The 21,666-nt window shown below is 38.8% G+C and overlaps 1 protein-coding gene across 2 annotated transcripts in view; it reads left to right on the forward strand.

Annotated features, from left to right (window-relative positions):
- The first annotated feature begins 11,988 nt into the window (after positions 1–11,988).
- Positions 11,989–21,666, forward strand: part of LOC127535415 (uncharacterized) — a 64,177-nt gene continuing 54,499 nt past the window's right edge. For both annotated transcript variants that reach the window (XR_007944264.1, XM_051953382.1), the window contains exon 1: positions 11,989–12,219. The gene's annotated coding sequence lies outside the window, so the exon portion shown is untranslated. The remainder of the gene's footprint in view (positions 12,220–21,666) is intronic.

The raw sequence follows: 21,666 nt of genomic DNA on the forward strand, positions 1-21,666 counted from the left end.
TACTGTGGGTTGAAAATGTCATGTAAAGCTTCGAAATTTCATATAGGTATAAAATCACAGCATCACCATCACTACACTACCATGTACTTTAGCCTGTCATAATAACGTGTTCTCTTTTGTTCATCTTTATTGAAATATAAAATACCGAAATATTTGTCATATAACAATGTCACGCAGAAGTACATACCAACATAAAAAAATGAAACCAAAAATTGTACCACAATCAGTCCCTTCAGGAATTCGCGATGTTGCGATAGCGCGAATTCACGCGAATTCAACCAATCTCCGCGGCTTCTGTGCTACATCAGCGGCCTGCTGACGATCACATCATTGCGGTCCTATTACAAATCCATCTCTGTGTACGTATTGGAAATGATACAAGGAATAATTGATTAAACTGTGGGGGTGTTTCTGAGTCCCATCAGTTCCCACCGCCTGCTACATATTTACGTCATACGATTCAATATGTACACATGCATAACACACGCCTGTGTTCAGCGCAAGGTCAGGTAATGAACATTGGTTGGAGTCTTGGTGGAGTACTGCGCTGTCTGAATGCTTTCCTTGTTAATTGACGTGACAAGCCGTGAGCGCGTGTGTGAATATGTGTGTGCCTGGAAGTGAAATTAATTTTTTTGGGTACTGACAGATATGTCCAAATATGATTCATTCAATAAATTATTATTTTGTGCCTTAAATCTCACAACCACTTCATGTTAAACCAGTACCTGACTGATGCTAATTTCCCACCATGGCATATGAGCTTTTGTGTAAATGGGTTGGAGCGTTGAATAATTAATTCCGGAATAAATATAGTCAATTACAATGTTGAAACATGTTCTAAAAGCTGAAAAAGTGCAACTTTTTTTTTTTTTTTAGCAATTGTCACTGTCTCCCACAATTTCATCACAACAAATGAGCTCAAAACATTGCAACTTACATCACAATTTTTTAAGAAAAGCTGCCGTGAATTCAGGCATTTTCGGCACCAACAATCTCAAAAAACACTCATGAAATCCTGGAAGGACTGCTCAATATTAGTTAAACAGTGAGACAAATTTGTATTTTTATCTCCAGGATGAATTATATAACAAAATTCTACCCACATCAAAGCCAGCAGTGCATTACCAAAAACTTTGCCAGTTTCTCACTCCTCTGCCTGGGAGGACAGCAGACATGAACTTTTACCTCAATTTGTGTGCAGCAACTATCATATATTACAGAAAGCTAAAATTAGAAATTATAATTCACATTCATATCAATTTTAACACGAAAATATAATTGTAGACACTATGTGCAGAGAATTTTATGGCCAGTCCTACTCTGACCCCAGCATTTGTAACCAAGTAATTTACAATGATATGAAACAGTTTGGAATTGTTGAAAAGGAGGTGCTAAAACCAGGCATTTGCTGTTTTCACTGCATGAAAAATGATGTAACTGTTGTCCACGTTGAAACAGTTGTTTCAGCAGGAATGGCATCTAACTCCCCAAGTTTAACTTCTCAAGCTAAATATGACTGCCCATATTACTATAGAAGGGCAGTACATATAGTGGTTAGCACTGTGTTAAAGGTCCTAGATTTCAATCCAAGCCTAGGGTATTTCTGTGTGGAGTTTGCATGTTCTTCCTGTGCCTGCATGACTTCTCACCGGGTGCTCAAGCTTCCTTCCACAGTCCAAAAACATGCTGAGGTTAAATGGCGATTCTAAATTGTCCGTAGGTGTTAATGTGGGTGCTTGGTTGTCTGTCTCACTGTGTGGCTGTGGGATCGGCTGGTGACCTGTCCAAGTCCAAGTCAACTGGGATAGGCTCCAGTCCCACCCTACGAAGGATAATGCAGTATACACAAAATGGATAGATGGATAGATATTACTAGAGTATGAAAAGCCACTCCCTTCCATTGCTCAGAAACCAGCCCCTCAGTTACTTCTGCACCTCATGGCCAACTCACATTGTTGTTAAAGCTCGAGGCCGTAGATCAAGAAGGTTTGTCTACATTCTCCAGAAATGAATAGTATAGAATAGAAATACTTTATTAATCCCCAAAGGGAAATTTGGTGGTTACAGCACAAAGAGTACAGTTCCCACCATCATAAATACAGATGAATAAGTATACAATGTGCAATGTTCAAATATTGCATTTTTCAAATGTAGTGCAAATAGTGTGTAAGAGTGCAAGATGAAACAAAAAAGTGTTCAATTTAAAATTACACAACTAGAAATAGATGCTATAAGGCAGAGAGGACTGAGAGCTCCCTATCAGCTAGGGTTGATGTACTGAACAGAGTTATTGCTTGTGGCAGGAAAGATTTCCTGTATTTGTCCTTGTGGCAGCTGAGCAGAACAGTCCTCCTTTCCACCACAGCTTCAAAATAATCCAGTTTGCAGCCTATCACAGAGCTGGCTTTCCTGATCAGTTTGTTCAGTCTGTTCTTATTGTCAGTTGTGACAATAACTGACAATAAGAAGCAGACCACTTCAAAGTACAGGGCGCTGGCCACAGCTGACTGATAAAATATCTCCAACATTCTGCTGCACACATTGAAGGATCTCAGCTTCCTCAGAAAGTAGAGGCAGCTCATCCCCTTCTTGTATACAGTGTCAGTATTGGTCCTCCAGTTGAGTCCACTGTCAAGGTGGACTAAACTTATACTCCTCCACCATGGCAATGTTTGCACCCAGGATGTGCAGTGGCTGTGTAGTTGTCCTCTTATTCCAGAAGAAGAACACCATCTCCCTGGTCTTAGCCACATGAAGATGCAGATGATTCCTACCGGACCATTCTACAAAATTACTCACAAGAGCCTGTTACTCATCCTCCTGTCTATCTCTTATACATCCAACTGCCAAATCGTCAGAGAACTTCTGCAAGTGGCATGACCAAGATTCAAGATTCAAGACCTTTGTTTATCATGTGGCACAATGTGCTGCAGCGATGCTTTAAAATAGTTGCCCCCCATTTAATTTTATCTAAGGTTGTGAACGACAAGATTAACTACTGTTTTTGTGTGTGTTTTCCGCTATTATAAGGGTTACAGTATGTTTTCAGGAAAGGTGCAATACTCTTTTACGCCATCAGAGGGCATTCAGTGTTTTGGGGATCAGTAGCTGATGCCATAGAAGAAACCTAGTCAGTACAGTGATCTGAGCAATGTAAAGTAGGGATGGGTTGATACCAGAGGCATCACTAGGTTTTAAGGACAGGAGGGGCTTAGCCCCCATGAGAAATTGCTTTTCCACTTTTTGGACCAATTTAGATTTTTTCAGAGATACTTTACTGTGTAAATGTTTTACACCACAGTGTCCATGACTTTTGCTCACAACACAATAATTCAGGGCTGCCAGCTTGTGACCAGACCTTAGAGTGAGATTTGGTTTATGCGGGATGCTGACGGGGGGGCTGGTGGCCTTCCCCCAGAAAATTTTGAAAGTTATTGATCCTATTTCCTGCATTCTAGTGTATTTTAAGAACATTTTGTTAAAATCTTATTATAGAGATAACATTAAGGGATAGTAAAAAAAACATATATTGAGATAAAAAAACAGAAAAAACAGAGCAATGGCAGGCAGTATTGAAAATTGCTCTTCATGTAAAATATGGATGAAAGTTCTGTGGCTGGATGTGCACAACACATTTCAGCATTTTCCATAGATATATGCATAATTGAAATAACTCCAGCAACCACTTGTAACATTTGTCTTGGAGGATTCTAATGCACACACTCAACAGATTCAAGTTGACCACATCAGCCAACTAAACAATAAAAAGTGCTTAAGCAAAAACAAAACATCTTCATAACTTAAATTATCCATTCACTGAACAGAATTACAATCAGACACTAAACTCCGTCCCACAGGAGCAGGGCGTGAACTAAAATCAGGACTAAACCAGATCTGACTGGACCTCACAGGAGCAGAGTGACATGGACTAAACCCAGGACTAAATGAATGAATAACTTATTAACTAGGCCCAAAAATAAATAACAAAGACTGTAAACTCAGAATAAATGGCACAATTGTAAACAGGAACAGGAACAGGAAAAGAACAGGGAAAAATGAATTCTTGTGAGCCATGTTGTCCTCCCTGGTGGCCGTTTTTGAAGCCTTGATTATCTCTGGGGTGGGTTCCCATTTATGGCATGGCTACAAACCAGCCATTTTACTAGTCATAATAGAGGAGAGTGTTCCCTCTAGAGTCAGACTGTTCCTGGTCTTAGTTCAGTCCAACCAGTGAAAACAGAGCATTATAGAAGGTAGTCATATTAGGTACAAAATCAGCAAAAGATGCCAGTTAGCGTTCCATCATGGGAACAGCAGCAAAACCAAAAAAACAAAGTTTTTTTCCCATTAATTTGGCAATTAATGAGCAATGCTGAAGGTTTCCTTTTCTGTTTACATTTAAATTTTGCACAATTTAAATTGAACCTTCAACAAAAACTTAAGAAATCCCACTGGTTTTGCTGCTGATGGAATGGTGCAATGCTAACAGACATGTTTTTACATCATATTCATACCCTCTATAGTTTATTTTGATGGTGATGGGCAGCAAAGATTTTTATGTTACAATGGTAGCTGTGGTAACAGTCAAAATCCTGATATTTTGACCTGGTTTATGTTTTTCTCCTTTTCTTTAAACTATTGCAAGGTCTATCACATGAACCAGATAACTGTCATGAAGTCCAATGTATTCTCTATCAGCATAAATTAACTAAGGTTATAGTATTATCCCATAATGGTGTATAATAATGTGACCTTATTTATTTATTTATGACTTGTATTTGGGCCGGGCTGATTTGGCTTATATATCTCTCTCTTGGCTTTCTCCACTTTCCAATCGTTACTCTCATAAATAAAAGTTTAAGTTAAATAAGTCTTATATGGTGCATCTGGACTGAAATGTTTCATATTTCATATCCATGTCAAGTTCCATAAAAATCCAAGACTGTCTGCATCACAAATGACTCTATCCTGTGAAGTCTTTTTGACTCAACTTTCCAGTAGAGGTTTCTCCCCTCCCCCTCTATCTGCTCCTCTGCCCTGACTCCGACAGGTCAATAAGGGGTGGTGGAGTGATTATTATTATTGTTATTATTATTATTATCATTATTCACATAATCATACGTGAATGAGCTCAGCTCCTGTTTCACTGTGTGCATTTGATGCTGGAGCTGATGCTCCAGAAGGAAGTCACCCCAAAGATAGCATATGGTTAAAAAAAAAAAAAAAGAGTGCACACCTAACTCTATAAACAACCAGAACCTTCACAGTGCATTTCAGATTAAATAGCTAGCTAAGCAGCAGCGTTCTTTTAGAGATGAAATGTCACTTTTGACCACAAAACAACAAAGGTAAGACATGCACAGAGATACAGCAGCATCTCACGCTGCCTCCTGTACAGGGACTCTCTTCTACAGAGTGTACAAGCCAGATTTTTATTTGTCAAACAGGAAACATTTGGTTCATTAATTACATAGAATATTCTGCTGCGAGCTGGAGGGCTGGAGCTAACTTACTGTTACTATCAGTAGTGATGAATACTTACTCTCCAGAAAACATTTTGTATATCCATTCTTGTTCACGTTCTTCTTCTCACACTGCTCTAGTCGGTTCTGTGTGCTCCTCCCAGTAAACACATGCTGCAGGTACCGAATTTGCCTGGGGACCAGACAGCCTTTATATTGTGTATTACAAATACACATAAAGTCAGTCTGGAACTGCTCCATTGAACCAAATCTATCCCAGAGGCGGGACTACCGATCACAGCTTGAATTGGAGAGAGCCAATCAGCGTAACACATGTGTGACGCAATCACTAAGCGACCTAACAATTGCCTTTCCACCATGATGTTTTGTAGTTTTAACAGCTTCCTTCGCCGTACAGGGGTCCTGAGGAAAATCTAAGCTCTCCCTTTCAACAGTGGAGGGCAGCATTACGCATTCTATCGTACAGCCTGCCGGAATTAAAAATATATCCTTTTTAAAAAGAAAAGCTTTAAGAGCTGCTTCTTGTTGAGGTTTTAAGGACAAATTCAGCCCGTGCAAAACAGAGGAAAGCGCACGAGAGAAACCTCGCTCTGTTGCAGTCGCCAACTCGGCCCTGAAGATGACGCATCGTTAACTCCCGCCTCTGGTGCTCTGATTGGTTCGGTCTGATCTGCTCGGAGCTTGAAAACCTGTCAAAATGTGTCAATGGAGGAGGGCTGGACCGTATTCCCGTATATCCCTTATAACGGGAATACAGTCTAGCTAAGCTCGGCTTGGTACCGAATACAACCTAGGTTGCAGGGAAAACGTGGACTGGATTTCAGTAATGTGGGCGTGCTCTATATGAAGAAGTGGAATAGACTGGATAACGACGCACTGACTCGGACTCTCTACCTTCCACCATGAAGTGAAAGGAAACTAAGATTTATGATCATATTTAAGTTAATAATGACAGGTTATGTGATTATTTATTTAAACTCATATTCTGGCCACATTATATTGAATTTTTGGGCATTTTTTTGTAATTTTTTTTTTTAAAGAACATAAAATTATTTGGGGGGCTGAAGCCCCCCTAAAATGGACCTAATGACACCACTGGTTGATACCACTTTTTTTGGATTCGATACGATATCGATACTTTTTGGTCAAAAAGTTTGATATCGATATCGATTTCGATACTTTTCTAATATTTCAGAGATATGTTGTAATATTTACCGATGTTCCCTGAACACCACACAGCACAGACTACGGTACATGCTGCTCAGTGGCTGAGTGATCAGACAAGTGTAAGAGCAAAATTTACTTAAATTTACTTATTTAAAAGAGTAAGATAAAGTGTCCTCATATCAGATTAGTCCAAACAGCAGAGAGAAAACAAAGAGAAAACAGCACACGTAAGTGCACTATGTCTTTTAAGAGGGGAGCGCATTTTTAAATTGTAAAGGTGGTGGTCAGTTGTTCTCTTACAGTGGTTAGAAGCTAAAAATCATGATTGTGATGAATGATTATTTTTTTACAGCATTAGTCTTTGTAATTGTCTCTGGTTCAGTATCTTCCTGCCTGCAGTCTGTCAGGGCTGCTGCAGGTGATCTGTATGAATGAGATGAGTTGCAGGATGTGGCCGCACTCCGTGGCTCGCCGTGAGCGCCGGCGCGTTCCCCCCTCTACTGCCGCCCCTCCGGGAGCCTGCCTCCCCCCCTCCCTCTCCGGTTGTGAGTTTCTGGCCAGTGATGGCATTATAGTAACTTGGTATTCATTCTGTGAATAAAACCTGTTTAATTTCGACCTGTCTGCTGCCTGCTCTGCGTAGCTCTCACTTTGGGTTCAGTTCCACCATATCGTAACATGATCATCAGCTGTGTCTCAGTCTGTCTCCTTCTCTGCCTCCTCTTTCCTCAGTGTTGGTTAAGGAACATACAACAGCTAAACAGCTCATTCTACAAATTAGACAGGAACAGACTGACAGAGTCACAGAAGAAATTAAAGTTATACTTTCCATCACTATGATTTATGATGTAGCTGAGCCTGCTTGCTTGTTTGTCTGGCGCCGCGGACTCACATGACGGTCAACATCCAATCACAAGAGGAGGATTAGCAGCTGCTCCTCAGATGGAGGATCTCTGACAGGCAGATCGCCTGTTCATGGAAGCATCCAGTTCAAACATACTCGACGGAAAGTGAAACTAAAGTATCGATATCGCAGCACTGGTATCATTCGATATTGATACCCATGCTGGGATCGATATTATCGATATTTTGGATCGATCCGCCCACCTCTAATGTAAAGTCATCTAGCTCCTGTAGCAATGATAATCTTGCATCTTGTTGCAGGTAATCTGGTTTGTAGCGGAAACAAAGTTGAGAGTTGTACAAGGTAGAAGTCATAAGCTATGTGTCCAGAAATGCACAAAAGTAATGTACAAGCATGAGTTTGTGTGAAAAGACATGTAAAATAAACTTTTAGAAGGTTTTCGGTAATAAGCACATGAGCTGTGTGTCAAGTTAAGCGTGTGTGTTCTCATGTGGACCTACTTCAATGCTAATGTAATGTGTAATGTGACAATATGACTACTTAGTCATATTGTCACACATGGTACATTGCCTTATGCTTTAAGTGACTTAAGTGTGTTTATGAGTTACAGGTAAATTGGTTCTCAATAAGTTACAGTAATGATAAAACAAGATGAATACAGTTCATAAAAATAATTCATATGTCCTTAAGCTGTAGTTAAAAACACGGTAAAGGCAGTGGTTAAGAGACAAAAGGTTTTTCTGAGTTCATAAACATTTTTACATCTTTGTAAAAATGTAAAATTGTGCAACTTGTGTCAGCTATATGTGATTTTGGGAATATTGTGTTTACAGTACTAATATTTGTTCAGTAGTACTGGTAAATGTAATGTAGAGGAAGCCTAGTCAGTACGGTGATCTGAGCAATGTAAATGCAGCAAGCTCCTGTAGTAATGATAATTTTGCATCTTGTTGCAGTTCCTGCTAAATAAATGTGTTGCACCGAGGAAGAGTTGGCCCATCTTTCTTAGCCGTATAACAATCACAAACACAATTATACATAGTATAATGCGGAGTGCAATGCATTGTGTACCTATTCCTTTCATACTCTGAGTATATATATATTTCTTATTGTTTCGGTCTGGAATAGGTGCACAATGCATTGCACTGCACATTATACTATGTATACACACACACACACACACACACACACACATACACACCCAATGGGAAAAGTAAACAGTACAGTGGATAGGATTTGCAGGTTGATTGTCTCTTGAGTCTAGTATTTCAGACTCAGCTGGCGAACAGCCTGTGGGACAAAGCTCCTTCTTATTCTCTCTGTGCTTGCCTTCAGGCAGCCGTAACGTCGTTGTGACGGCAGCAGAGAGAACAGTCTGTGGCTGCATCATTTGTTGTTAATGTCCTGCAGATTGGGGAGGGTGGTTCTGATGGTGTGCTCCCAGAGTTGTGCTAAAAATCAGAGGTATATAAAGTGAACACAAAAGGATACAGTACAGTTCCCAGTGGAGCACAACCACCACATCAGACATTGCACTGCCCAGACAGACAAACTGTGGTCTGTTTGTCAGGTAAGCAGTGATCCAGGAGATGACAAGCATGTCTAAATTCATCACCCGCAGCAGTGCTCTGGAGAAATCAAAGAATGTGATTCTCACAGTGCACTCGACAACATCCAGATGTGAGAGAGCACGCTGCAGCAGGTAGATGCATCATCCACACCAAAAAGAGGCTAGTAGGTGCACTGCAGAGTGTCCACAGATGATTTTACCTGCCTCCTCAAGTGGGTCAAGACCAGCATCTCCAGCACCTTCATCACATGAAAGGCAAGGGCAGCTGGTCGGTAGTCGTTCAGGTTTCATAGAGAAATGGTCCTTCATTCACCAAGATGCTGCAGTCCTGGCTCCTCAACATTAGATTTGCCACAGGGGTCTTTGTCCAGTGCCACATATGCCTTGACTGTATCTTGAGCAGTCTCAATAGAACATTCCATGACTTTTCCACAGACTCTCCACCTTGCTGCAAAATAGCAAAAATATTTTCAACAACTCATCTTGCTCAGGAGTGGTATAGCTATTACATACCGTATTGGCCCGAATATAAGACGACTGATTATAAAATGACCCCTATTTTTCAAATATTGTTTTGGAAAAATAAAAATATGTTGAAGACAATAAGGTTACTCATAAAACAACTTTTTATTGTACAATTATTGTAGAAAACTCACACAGAGATAACATTCAATGTTACCGGTATTTAAGATCAAGAAATACGGCAGTACTACAGTATTTAATAATAACTGTATTCTTTTTCTGAAAATCTGAGGCTATGAATCAGTGAATAAGCAACAAATAAGTAGCCTCAAAAGTTTAATAACTGCATTAATGATGTAAATAACTATATAACCATCATTTTCAAGTTCTATTCAATTTCAAGAACATTAACAATTCAGTATAAAAAAACATACTAGACAGCTACAAAACAGTGTGCAATACATCATTGATGTAATAACAGTGCAAAAAATTGCATTAACCATCAATGTCAAGTGCTATTCAAGAACATTAACAAGTCAGACTGTGAAAAAACAGCAGTGCAAAGTGTCCTTTGGCTCATCATAAGTTGATCAGAATAGACTACAGTCCATTACTCACAGAGGTCTTCTGCCTCGCTGGGCTCACTCCCCTCCTCATTCGCGGGCCCCGCCTCCTCCCACAGCACATCATCCTCGCTGCCATCCATTGCGTTGGAAACGCAGCACTTCTTGAAGCCGTTGATGATGCTCTCTGAGGAAACAGCATCCCTTGCCTGTAGGATCCACAGAGCAAATGTACAGCAGGCTTCTGGATCCTTCCAGTCGGCGTCAGTGCGTGATCTGCAGACAGGAGCCACTCTGTGTATCTCTTGCGCAGGCTATCCTTAAATGGCTTGTTGACAACAACGTCAAGCACCTGTAGCTGGCTTGTCATCCCCCCTGGGATGATCACTAGGTCACTGTTCATAGAGCGTAGTTGCTTTTTGACAGGCTCGGTCAAGTGTCCACGAAAAGCGTCCAGCACCAGCATGCTTCTTGTTTTTCTGAGCCTCCCCCCCCCGCCGTCGGCCCCACACAACCTTGAGCCAGTCCACCATGAGCTCTGTCTCCATCCAGCCCTTTTCCTGAGCACGAACAATAATACCAGGTGGCGTGGGCTCTTTGGGTATTGTCTTTCTTCTTAAAATCACATATGGGGGCAGTTTTGTACCATCAGCAAGGCACGTCAACATCACTGTAATCCTGCTTTTCTCATTACCAGTCGACTTGACAAGGATGGATTTCTCTCCTTTCTTTTCCACAGTGACAGATGATGGCATGTCAAAATAAACAGGTGTTTGATCAGCGTTGCCCATCTGATCCAAGGGATAGTCATGTTTCTTCCTTAACCCAAGCACATACCGCTGATATGACAGTAGCTTTTCTCTGAAGTCAGAGGGCAAGCGCTGGGCAAGTCCTGTCCTGCGTCGTAACGCTAATCCATTTCGCCGCATCATTCTCTTACACCAGCCGAGACTCGCTTTGAACTCGGTGGGAGGGATGTTTAGTTCATTAGCTATTTCCCATGCCTTTAGCTGAATCACGGCTCTGGTGATGGGCATTCCGTCATTCCGTTTTTCAGTAATGTATTCACACACCTTTCTATCAATCTCTTTAAAGCGTCCACTCTTGGGACCGCGGAAAGCTTTTCTCATAGTGTTGGCATTCTTTAGGCGTTGTTTTTGTGCTTGCCATTGTCGAACGTGGCACTCTGTCACACCATATTTCTTGGCTGCTTGGCAGTTGTTTGCTGACTCTGCCGCATTGATTACCATCAATTTAAAGTTGGCATCATAACTTCGCCTCTGTTGTTTGCTCACTTGTCCAGCTGTAGAGCCCCTTTTTTCAAGACAGTCGCGTTGTTCCTCCATTTTACACCAGATCCTGCTCGCATGCGTTCACTGTGATGCCATTTAAAAGTAATGTGTGTGTTAGGATTAGAGTAAATTACCATTCTACGGCAGGGTTTTTTTTCTTCGGCAGGGGTGCTTTTTCGGCAGAACACCAGCTCCATCTTGCAGCGCGGATGTGTAACGACAATCTAGGCCTCGATTATAATTCGACCCCATTTTTGAGAATACGATTTCTAGAATAAAATATCGTTTTATATTCGGGCCAATACAGTAGTTTTTACATAGGGGATTGTTGTGTAGAGAAAGACACAACCACCATAATACTGTAAAGTAGGGCTGCAACGATTAGTCATAGTCGATTGTTGTCGTAATCGATTGTCGACAACAAAAATTTGTCGACATGAAAATTTAAGTGTCGACTGGTCGTGTTGTTGTAAATTGCTGTATGATAAAAACACACATGTCACTTCATGCTCATCTGTAACTGCAGTGCACTACAGGAAGTGCTGGGGGCAGTATCGCTCGCCGTTTACATCCCGCAAGGAAACAGAGAAGAAGAATGCACGAAATGTGGCGGAATGGACGGAAGAAGAGACTCAAAAACTCCGACCTAAAGCTTCAAAGTTTGGGAACATTTCACTGAAAATAAACCAGCGAACCATGTTAAATGCAAATTATGTGGAGCTCAACTGTCATTCCATGGTAGCACTATGGCGTTGCACGAACACCTTAAACACCGACACCCCGGAGCCACTGTATCATCACGTACCACAGAGAGGTGAGTTCACAAATAACGTTGATACCGAGTAGATGTTTTTAAATTACATTGTCATGACCTGGCTTGTAGACCATGACAAAAAAAACGGTGAGACACAGGTTTGTAGGAGAGGTTAGCAATTTTTTTTAAATCATAAAACAACTAGACAATGCTAACTTGTTAATTAACCATCAGCCTATACGTTTGTGTTGTATGTCTGTCAGTTAGAAAATCATGGAAGAAGCTTGGTTAGGGAATGCTAGTTCACTTACGTTAATGCGTACTTGACGCCAGTATTCAGTGAATTTCAGGCGAAGCTGCTTTGACATACTTAATTTCAGCCCCTGACGATACTAGCGTTTATACTGAATTGTAAACCTCTTTCACTTATCAAGTGTGAGATTTGGAACATATTAGTTCGATATTTAAGCTGTAAGAAATCTGTGATAATTTGTTTCAGATATTTAACTGTGATAAACATTTTGTGTAGTTTTAAATTGTGAAGTATTATTTTATATATATATATATATATATATATATATCGACTTTCATTATATATATATCGACTTTCATTATATATATATCAAGTTTCATTATATATATATCGACTTTCATTATATATATAATTTCCTAAACGGCATGCCATAATATATATATATATATATATATATATATATATATATATATATATATATATATATATATATATATATATATATATATATTGTTGATCCTCAGGGCCAGTGACCCCCTGATTAACTTACTCAGCTGTTAGGGAATCACCGGACCAGCTCTCCATCCTTCGGGTCCGGTCCTACTGCCCCCTGAGGTCTTACTCAGAGGGATGCTGCAGAACTGTTAAGCTGGTTGACGAGGAAAATTCGCCTAGCTGTCTCACTGCCTTCATCCAGATGCCTATCCCTACTTCCTCTGATAATTAATTTAACCGAGTAGCCACTTCGGTATAGCTAAATTTAACCACCAGATACACCTGTTAACGGCAGCTTTTCCTCTCATAGATCTGGCACTTGTTAAGTTGCTAGGTTTATTTCAGAGATTATGGACATATAGACAACCTCTAGGATATGTTTATACTGGGCCAACCTGACCCCTATGACTAGGTAACCTTTCAGAACCTTGCTACTATCATGCACGCTGTAAGTTAACTTATTACATCAAGAGCTAGATGTATAAGTATTTATTCAGGGATAATACAAAATAGAAATAGAATTTAAGAAATAATAAAAGAAAATAGCACTTGCAATTTGTTGTCTTTAATTGCAGAATAATGCTTTATTGATATATTTTAGCAGGGCACAAGCATAGCCAATAAATCATCAGACAAATAATCAAACATTAGATAATATTCAAACCACCCTTAATCCATATCCCTACTGGTCTTATGCTTTCTTAAGAAAAAAGGGGAATGCGTGTTACCTAATGTAACGGTAATTTGGAGGGAGTAGAACAGCGGGTGTGGCCCCACCCGGCCGCTCACCTGAGCCCACCAAGGAACCCAGGGGGAAGCTGGAGAGAGCGTTAGTCCAAATTTCAGGTCTGCATGTAATCCAGTTTTGGGGTTTTGGGCCAGGAAAAAAAACTTTGTTAATCCATTCAGGTGTTATTCCTCTGGAAATAATAGAATCCAGTGATACTCCATCAGTCCATTGTCAAGTCCCGACCACAATCCTGTAATCCTTAACAACGAATAAGATGCAGTTCCTTTAGTCCATTATTCCATCAGAACAGTCCTTCCTTCAGCAGACCAAGTTATTCCACTCAACCAGAGTTACGTGGTAATCATCCCCCGTGCTCGGACTAATGTCCGGATTGCACCCAGGCAGATACCCGCAACAATCTCCCCACTTGCGTCTCGATCAGATGTAATTTATAGTTTACTGTATCTTTACCCCCTCCCAACTCACACACTTGCCCCATACACTGACCGCATGATCACCTCCACTTTTAAGGAACTGAAACTGTCTGTTTTGGACTGTCCAGACAGCCCATCTTGCCCCCCCCTGATCTCTCCTGTCTGCAACTCAGCACAGGCTCCTGATCAGGAAATGGAAAAGCGGATGTCAGCCTCTAACTGTCGCTGGCATCCCATTGTGCAATCTTTTGGACAATGTGTACAGACTTGTTAAAAAAAAAACCCAATCTATTTTGAGTCTAGTGACCTTTACTGTGAACGCTTGACCCTAGTTCACTTAACTCGTGACTTCTCACCTCAATACAAAGTTAAAACCCTCTTATTTTAACAGTAGTCAAATCAAAACTCTTAAAAGCATTCCCATTTCATAACGCATAAGTTCCTCTTTTTGGTCAAATCTGTCAAACACATCAGTTTTCACAGTGAGCTGCTGTTCTGACTTCTACACTGTTTCAACATTAAAGAATGTAAGAATAGACACTTGGTTAGTTCAAACTCATTCATTAGGTTATGGCATAATCTGATCCTAAATCACAGGTTATAATATCACAATGTTCCCTTATTTAGCTGTTGTTCTGTCAGAGTCTCCCCTTTGTGGCTGATTCTGGGATCTCATATCTCCATGCTTCACAACAATATATATATATATATATATATATCGACTTTCATTCAATATATTCGTACCTTCATCATATATATAATTTCCTAAACGGCATATATATATATATATATATATATATATATATATATATATATATACATATATATGGCATGCCGTTTAGGAAATTATATATATAATGAAAGTCGATATATATATAATAAAACTTGATATATATATAATGAAACTTGATATATATATAATGAAAGTCGATATATATATAATGAAACTTGATATATATATAATGAAACTTGATATATATATAATGAAAGTCGATATATATATAATGAAACTTGATATATATATAATGAAACTTGATATATATATAATGAAAGTCGATATATATATAATGAAACTTGATATATATATAATGAAAGTTGATATATATATATATATATATATATATATATATATATATCAACTTTCATTATATATATATCGACTTTCATTATATATATATCAACTTTCATTATATATATATATCGACATTCATTATATATATATATCAACTTTCATTATATATATATCAAATCTTTTTTCCTACCGAGCCCTGGAAGGGACATGTCCGTATGGCGAAGCGACAATGAAGGACACTCACCCGGACGAGAATTTTATTGAGTTTTATTTTGAAATCGGCCTGAAATACACAGACATTCAAGCAGTGCGATGCGCTAAGAGTCTGCCATGCAGACCAGCGATCCTGATAATGGTAAGTTTTATTTCTCCAACATCCTGCTGTTATCCTACTATGAATACGCTAGCTACAACAGTCCCACATCAGTATTATGAACGTTCCGCCAGCTAACGCGGTCCGGACACCGGATCAGTGATTAGAGGTTGGCTTTGAACTATTGTTTGCCAGCCAGTTAGCCGCTGGTAAGCTAACAAGCTATGAAACAACTCCTTATAAAACCGGAGGAAAGCAGCAGCAATATTTCAGTCCAAGACCTGTATTCAGAACCTCCCACGCTGTTACACAATGACCCATTAATCATATTACTGAACTATATGGTTATCATTGAAATTCCCTTGAAGAACCAGTGAACTCTTTGCGAACACATTTTAATTTATGTGTTGATTATGTTTCGTATCAGTAATACAAGTCTAAAAAACTGATTCAAATGATCAAGTTAACACAACGAAGTAAAGAGTACTGGTAATCTGCAGCTATTTTCATAATTTCAAGGTAAAATTCTGATGTGTGATTTTCTAGCTTTGCAGATGTGGAAATCCAATGCACTGATTTCTTATACACAGATGCTTTTGGTCTTTTTTGTTGTAAAATAAAACAAGGCATTTATCACTGTTGGAAATTATTACAGGTATTATTTGTAACACTTTCTAACATTGTATGGACAAAGCAATAAATCAGTTAATGGATAAAATCATTTGTATTACAGATGCTATCAACAGCATGTCTTGTTCATTTTATTTAGTTGTCGGCCTTGGATGATGAGGTCCAGTTACCAGGAGCACTAGTCTGCAGCTTACTGGTTCCGTCCTGCAGCTCCTCCACGCCGTCCTCCTCTCTACAGACCAAATCAAGTAAGATCTGTTTAGACTATGCAGACATCAACATGATCAGTATGTTATCTTTTGACCCATCCTAAAATCACAAAATAGAACATTTACTTTAAGTTAACTGTGTTTATGAAAATAGAAAATAATTACTGACAACTAGTACTTTTTGGTGCTTTTATGCAGGAAAAGGGAACCAGGAAGCTGCTGTGGATCCTCTGCAGTGTCTGGAGAGGTCAGAGGAACGGTTCTTGGAACAGATCAGAAGACACCAAGACGTGACCTCTGCCATTCTCCAGAACATCCAGAAGATGAATGAAAACCTTGGTTGCACTGATGGGACGCATGGTGTCGGTGCTGGAGCAACTGTCCCCGAATTAAACTGCACTGTTGACTATTGGCTTTTCTAGAAAATAAATCTTTTTTAGTACTTCACCTGTTTTGTATTTTACCCATGCACTTTGGGTGAATAAACAGAAATTTGTGATTAGAGATGCAAATTTTGTCTATAATCTACAGAGACTTTATTCAGTGTTCAGTGCACACTTTTGTTACACACATTTTGACAGATAAGCAGTTGTGCTTTTCAAGCAGATTTTAGTCAGAAACATCAGTAGCATATGTTTTTTTTACTGTTACACCAATCTAGGTAGATAAACTGCACTACTGCAGCAGACATATTATTGAAATGTGCTTCTATTATGTGTCTACATACACTGCTCACAAATAGTTATTCAACTTTTGGGTGAAATTGATGGAAAATATAAAAAGTGCATGCTTTAGTGATAAATCATAAAAGTAGGGTATTTAACTAGAAACATGCAATAGTGATTTCCTCATCTCAAAAAAAATTATTGAATCAAAAGCTAACAACAGTGGAGGGTATGTCACAATAAAAATGTCTCAGTTTGGACAGAACAGCAGCCTTCAGCTGAAATCCAGTACAATTGTGTCCCACCAGTGGCGTGATCATGGATGTGTCCAGGCAGCAGCTGCCCTCTGCCTCGTAATTAGCCTTAAGACCAGCTATAAAGATAAACATAGATATTATCATTATCATCAACATATGGTGCAGTTGTTTAACCTTTAAGCTATGTAGGGATGCAAATGTAGTCGAAGCTAAGTAGCTAAGCTAATGCTAACACGTTCAGTGTTCAGAATCAAAACATCTCTAAAAATTACCTGTTTTCTCAAACGTAGTCGCCGTTCCCTGTGACAACCATGAAGACAGATAGATAATCACAGAAGAGCTCATCTGAAGAGCAAATGTCCAATAAGGTTCCTGTTTTTGTTTGCCATGTCCTTCCAGGGCTCAGTAGGAAAAAGTCTGAATATATGGAATGAAACTTTGAATAGATGGAATGAAAATCTGAACATTCTATATTCCGACTTTCATTATATATATATCAAGTTTCATTATATATATATCAAGTTTCATTATATATATATATCAACTTTTATTATATATATATATATATATATATCAAGTTTCATTATATATATATCAAGTTTCATTATATATATATCAATTTTCATTATATATATATATCGACTTTCATTATATATATATATATCAAGTTTCATTATATATATATCAAGTTTCATTATATATATATCAAGTTTCATTATATATATATCGACTTTCATTATATATATATCGACTTTCATTATATATATATATCAAGTTTCATTATATATATATCGACTTTCATTATATATATATCGACTTTCATTATATATATAATTTCCTAAACGGCATGCCATACATATATATACACACACATATATATACATATATATATATATATATATATATATATATATATATATATATATATATATAGAGAGAGAGAGAGAGAGAGAGATAGATATATAGATATATAGACACACACACACACACATCTGCTTTCTTTCTGCTGGCTGAGTAGAAGTCTGTGTTAGTTTAAATAGGCTTAACTATTTAACAGAACATATGGATGCAGACATTTAGGATAAGTGTACAATAAAACAACTGCACAGTCAAACAGCCACTTTATATTTCAGCTACTTTACAATGTGAAACATGATCAAAATGAGGTACTTCCATGAGATTATGACTAGGTCTTACTTCTATTAACAATGTTTTTATTTGTCATCTTAAGCTGCTGCCACGTGCGGTTCTCCCCCTATAGGATTGCACCTAAATGAAATAACTTCATAGGCTACCATTCAAACAGTTTTCCCTATAATATTATTGTGATTACAAAGGACTACATTTCAACTTATGTACTGACTCGGGCAGCAATGTTCTATCATGTCGACTCTCTCTCTTTTGAGGTTGCAGCGGTGTTGCACTTCTTTCTAAAAACGTGTTCAAATTCGCTATATGAGCACGTTAAGATTTCCAGTTCAAAAATGCAGCCCTCCACTTCCCTGCTGCCATGGTGACTCGTTGGATCAGGGCTCCATTAATGCTGTTGTTTTAGAGTTGTGGTGCACGCGCTTAACTCTGGGTGAAACCAACTCGAATCAGCCATTCTGGAACTGAAAACTCAGAGTTTCCTATCTCAGAGTTGATCAACTCAGAGTTCGGGGTTACACTCAGAGTTTGTTGAACCTGTTTTGTGAAACAGACCCCAGGATAATCAGGACAAGTACACACGTGGACAAAATTGTTGGTACCCCTCAGTTAAAGAAGGAAAAACCCACAATTCTCACTGAAATCACTTGAAACTCACAAAAGTAACAATAAATAAAAATTTATTGAAAATTAAATAATCAAAAACAGCCATTACTTTTGAATTGTTGATTAACATAATTATTTAAAAAAACAAACTAATGAAACAGGCCTGGACAAAAATGACGGTACCTCTATAAAAGATTGAAAACTATTTGACCAGAGTGACATGATTAACTCAGGTGTGTCATTTAATTGACATCACAGGTGTTTCCAAACTCATAATCAGTCAGTCTGCCTATTTAAAGGGAGACAAGTAGTCACCCTGCTGTTTGGTGAAAAGGTGTGTACCACACTGAACATGGACAACAGAAAGCGAAGGAGAGAATTGTCCCAGGACATCCGAAAAAAAATTATAGACAAACATCTTAAAGGTAAAGGCTATAAGACCATCTCTAAACAGCTTGAAGTTCCTGTGACAACAGTGGCTCATATTATTCAGAAGTTCAAGACCCACGGGACAGTAGCCAACCTCCCTGGACGTGGCCGCAAGAGGAAAATTGATGACAAATTGAAGAGACGGATCGTTGGAATTGTATCCAAAGAGCCCAGAGCAACCTCCAAAGAAATTAAAGGTGAACTCCAAGGCCAAGGTACATCAGTGTCAGATCGCACCATTCGTCGCTATTTGAGCCAAAGTGGGCTTCATGGGAGACGACCAAGGAGGACACCACTGCTGAAAAAAACTCATAAAAAAGCCAGACTGGAATTTGCAAAAATGCATGTTGACAAGCCACAAAGCTTCTGGGAGAATGTCCTTTGGACAGATGAGACCAAACTGGAGCTTTTTGGTAAGGCACATCAACTCTATGTTCATAGACTCAAAAACCAAGCATACGAAGAAAAGAACACTGTCCCTACGGTGAAACATGGAGGAGGCTCAGTAATGTTTTGGGGCTGCTTTGCTGCATCTGGCACAGGGTGTCTTGAAAGTGCGCAAGGTAAGATGAAATCTGAAGACTATCAAGGCATTCTGGAGAGAAATGTGCTGCCTCGTGTCAGAAAGCTTGGTCTCAGTCGCAGGTCATGGGTCTTCCAACAGGACAACGATCCAAAACACACAGCCAAAAACACCCAAGAATGGCTGAGAGAAAAGCGTTGGACTATTCTAAAGTGGCCTTCTATGAGCCCAGATCTGAATCCCATTGAACATATGTGGAAGGAGCTGAAACATGCCATTTGGAGAAGACACCCATCAAACCTGAGACAACTGGAGCTGTTTGCTCATGAGGAGTGGGCCAAAATACCTGTTGACAGCTGCAGAACGCTCATTGACAAATACAGAAATCGTTTAATTGCAGTGATTGCCTCAAAAGGTTGTGCAACAAAATATTAAGTTATGGGTACCATCATTTTTGTCCAGCCCTATTTCATTAGTTTGTTTTTTTAAATAATTATGTTGATCAACAATTCAAAAGTGATGGCTGATTTTGATTATTTAATTTTCAATAAATTTTTATTTATTGTTACTTTTGTGAGTTTCAAGTGATTTCAGTGAGAATTGTGGGTTTTTCCTTCTTTAACTGAGGGGTACCAACAATTTTGTCCACGTGTGTATGGAAGACGAACACATCAAATCTGTGTTTGTGGAAGATGCACACGCGATACACAAACACCCGCCTTCCCTTTGCCACAGACCACAGCTATAAAGGCAGAGAGAGACTTTTTACTCGAAGCATATATATTTCTTATGCCTTATTTTTCTTATTATTGAATGTATGTCTGTTTTAGCTATGTTATAAATTTACTTTAATTTAGCCTAAAGTCTAAAATCTGTAATCTGTAAGTTTATTCTTATATTTACGTCTTTTATTATTATCTCAGGAACCCCATGAGATAAACATATTGTGTTAGGTGTCATTCTCATCACTTCTTCTGTGTTCTTTCAGATCTGTGATCATCATAAATATAGAACAATTGGATTTGTGCATTTAAGAAATCAACGAAGAGTAAGTTATGAAGGTATGTGGCCTCTGACCTCTCTTGTGAAGTTCAACACCACCCCTTGAGAGGAATGCATCCACGGCTGGTTAGATGCCGATTAGAATTCGGCTCCAAAACTTTCTATATAGAGGAAAGTCACTGGAATGCAACAGGGCTTGTAGAACACGGGAGTCTCTGAGAAAAATGCAACTGGGGCTTAGAAAAATGCAACTGGACTTAACAATTCTTTGAGACAAAAGAACAAAGAGAAGATCAGACTCGAAAATTAGATTTTTGAAATAGGCTTTTTCATAAAAGTTCATCTAAAACAAAGGCTTAAAACCAGGTTGTTTTATGATGGCTTAAAGAAATGAATAATGAAATTTTTAACTCAGGTTTTGTTTTTCTATATTTTACTTAAAGTTTTATTTCTTAAGTTAACATTACAACAGCACAAATATTTTCTTGATAACTATGAGCTTCGCCTCTTAGTGTTTTAATTTTGCCACACTTTTGAAACACAAACCTGCTAAAGTGCCTCCTTGTCTCTGCGCTGCTGAACCAACTCATCCAGCAAATCATCACAGCTACTGTACACATCCTGCAGCAGACTCCCTCTCTTTCATACAAAGGCTACACAAGTATCCAAGTATCACTTTCGTTCTGCTAGATGCATTAATTTACAAGTTTTCCAATTTTGAAGAAATTCTAAATACATCA

This window comes from Acanthochromis polyacanthus, chromosome 9 (genome assembly GCF_021347895.1).
Source record: "Acanthochromis polyacanthus isolate Apoly-LR-REF ecotype Palm Island chromosome 9, KAUST_Apoly_ChrSc, whole genome shotgun sequence".
In the NCBI taxonomy this organism is placed as follows: domain Eukaryota; kingdom Metazoa; phylum Chordata; class Actinopteri; family Pomacentridae; genus Acanthochromis; species Acanthochromis polyacanthus.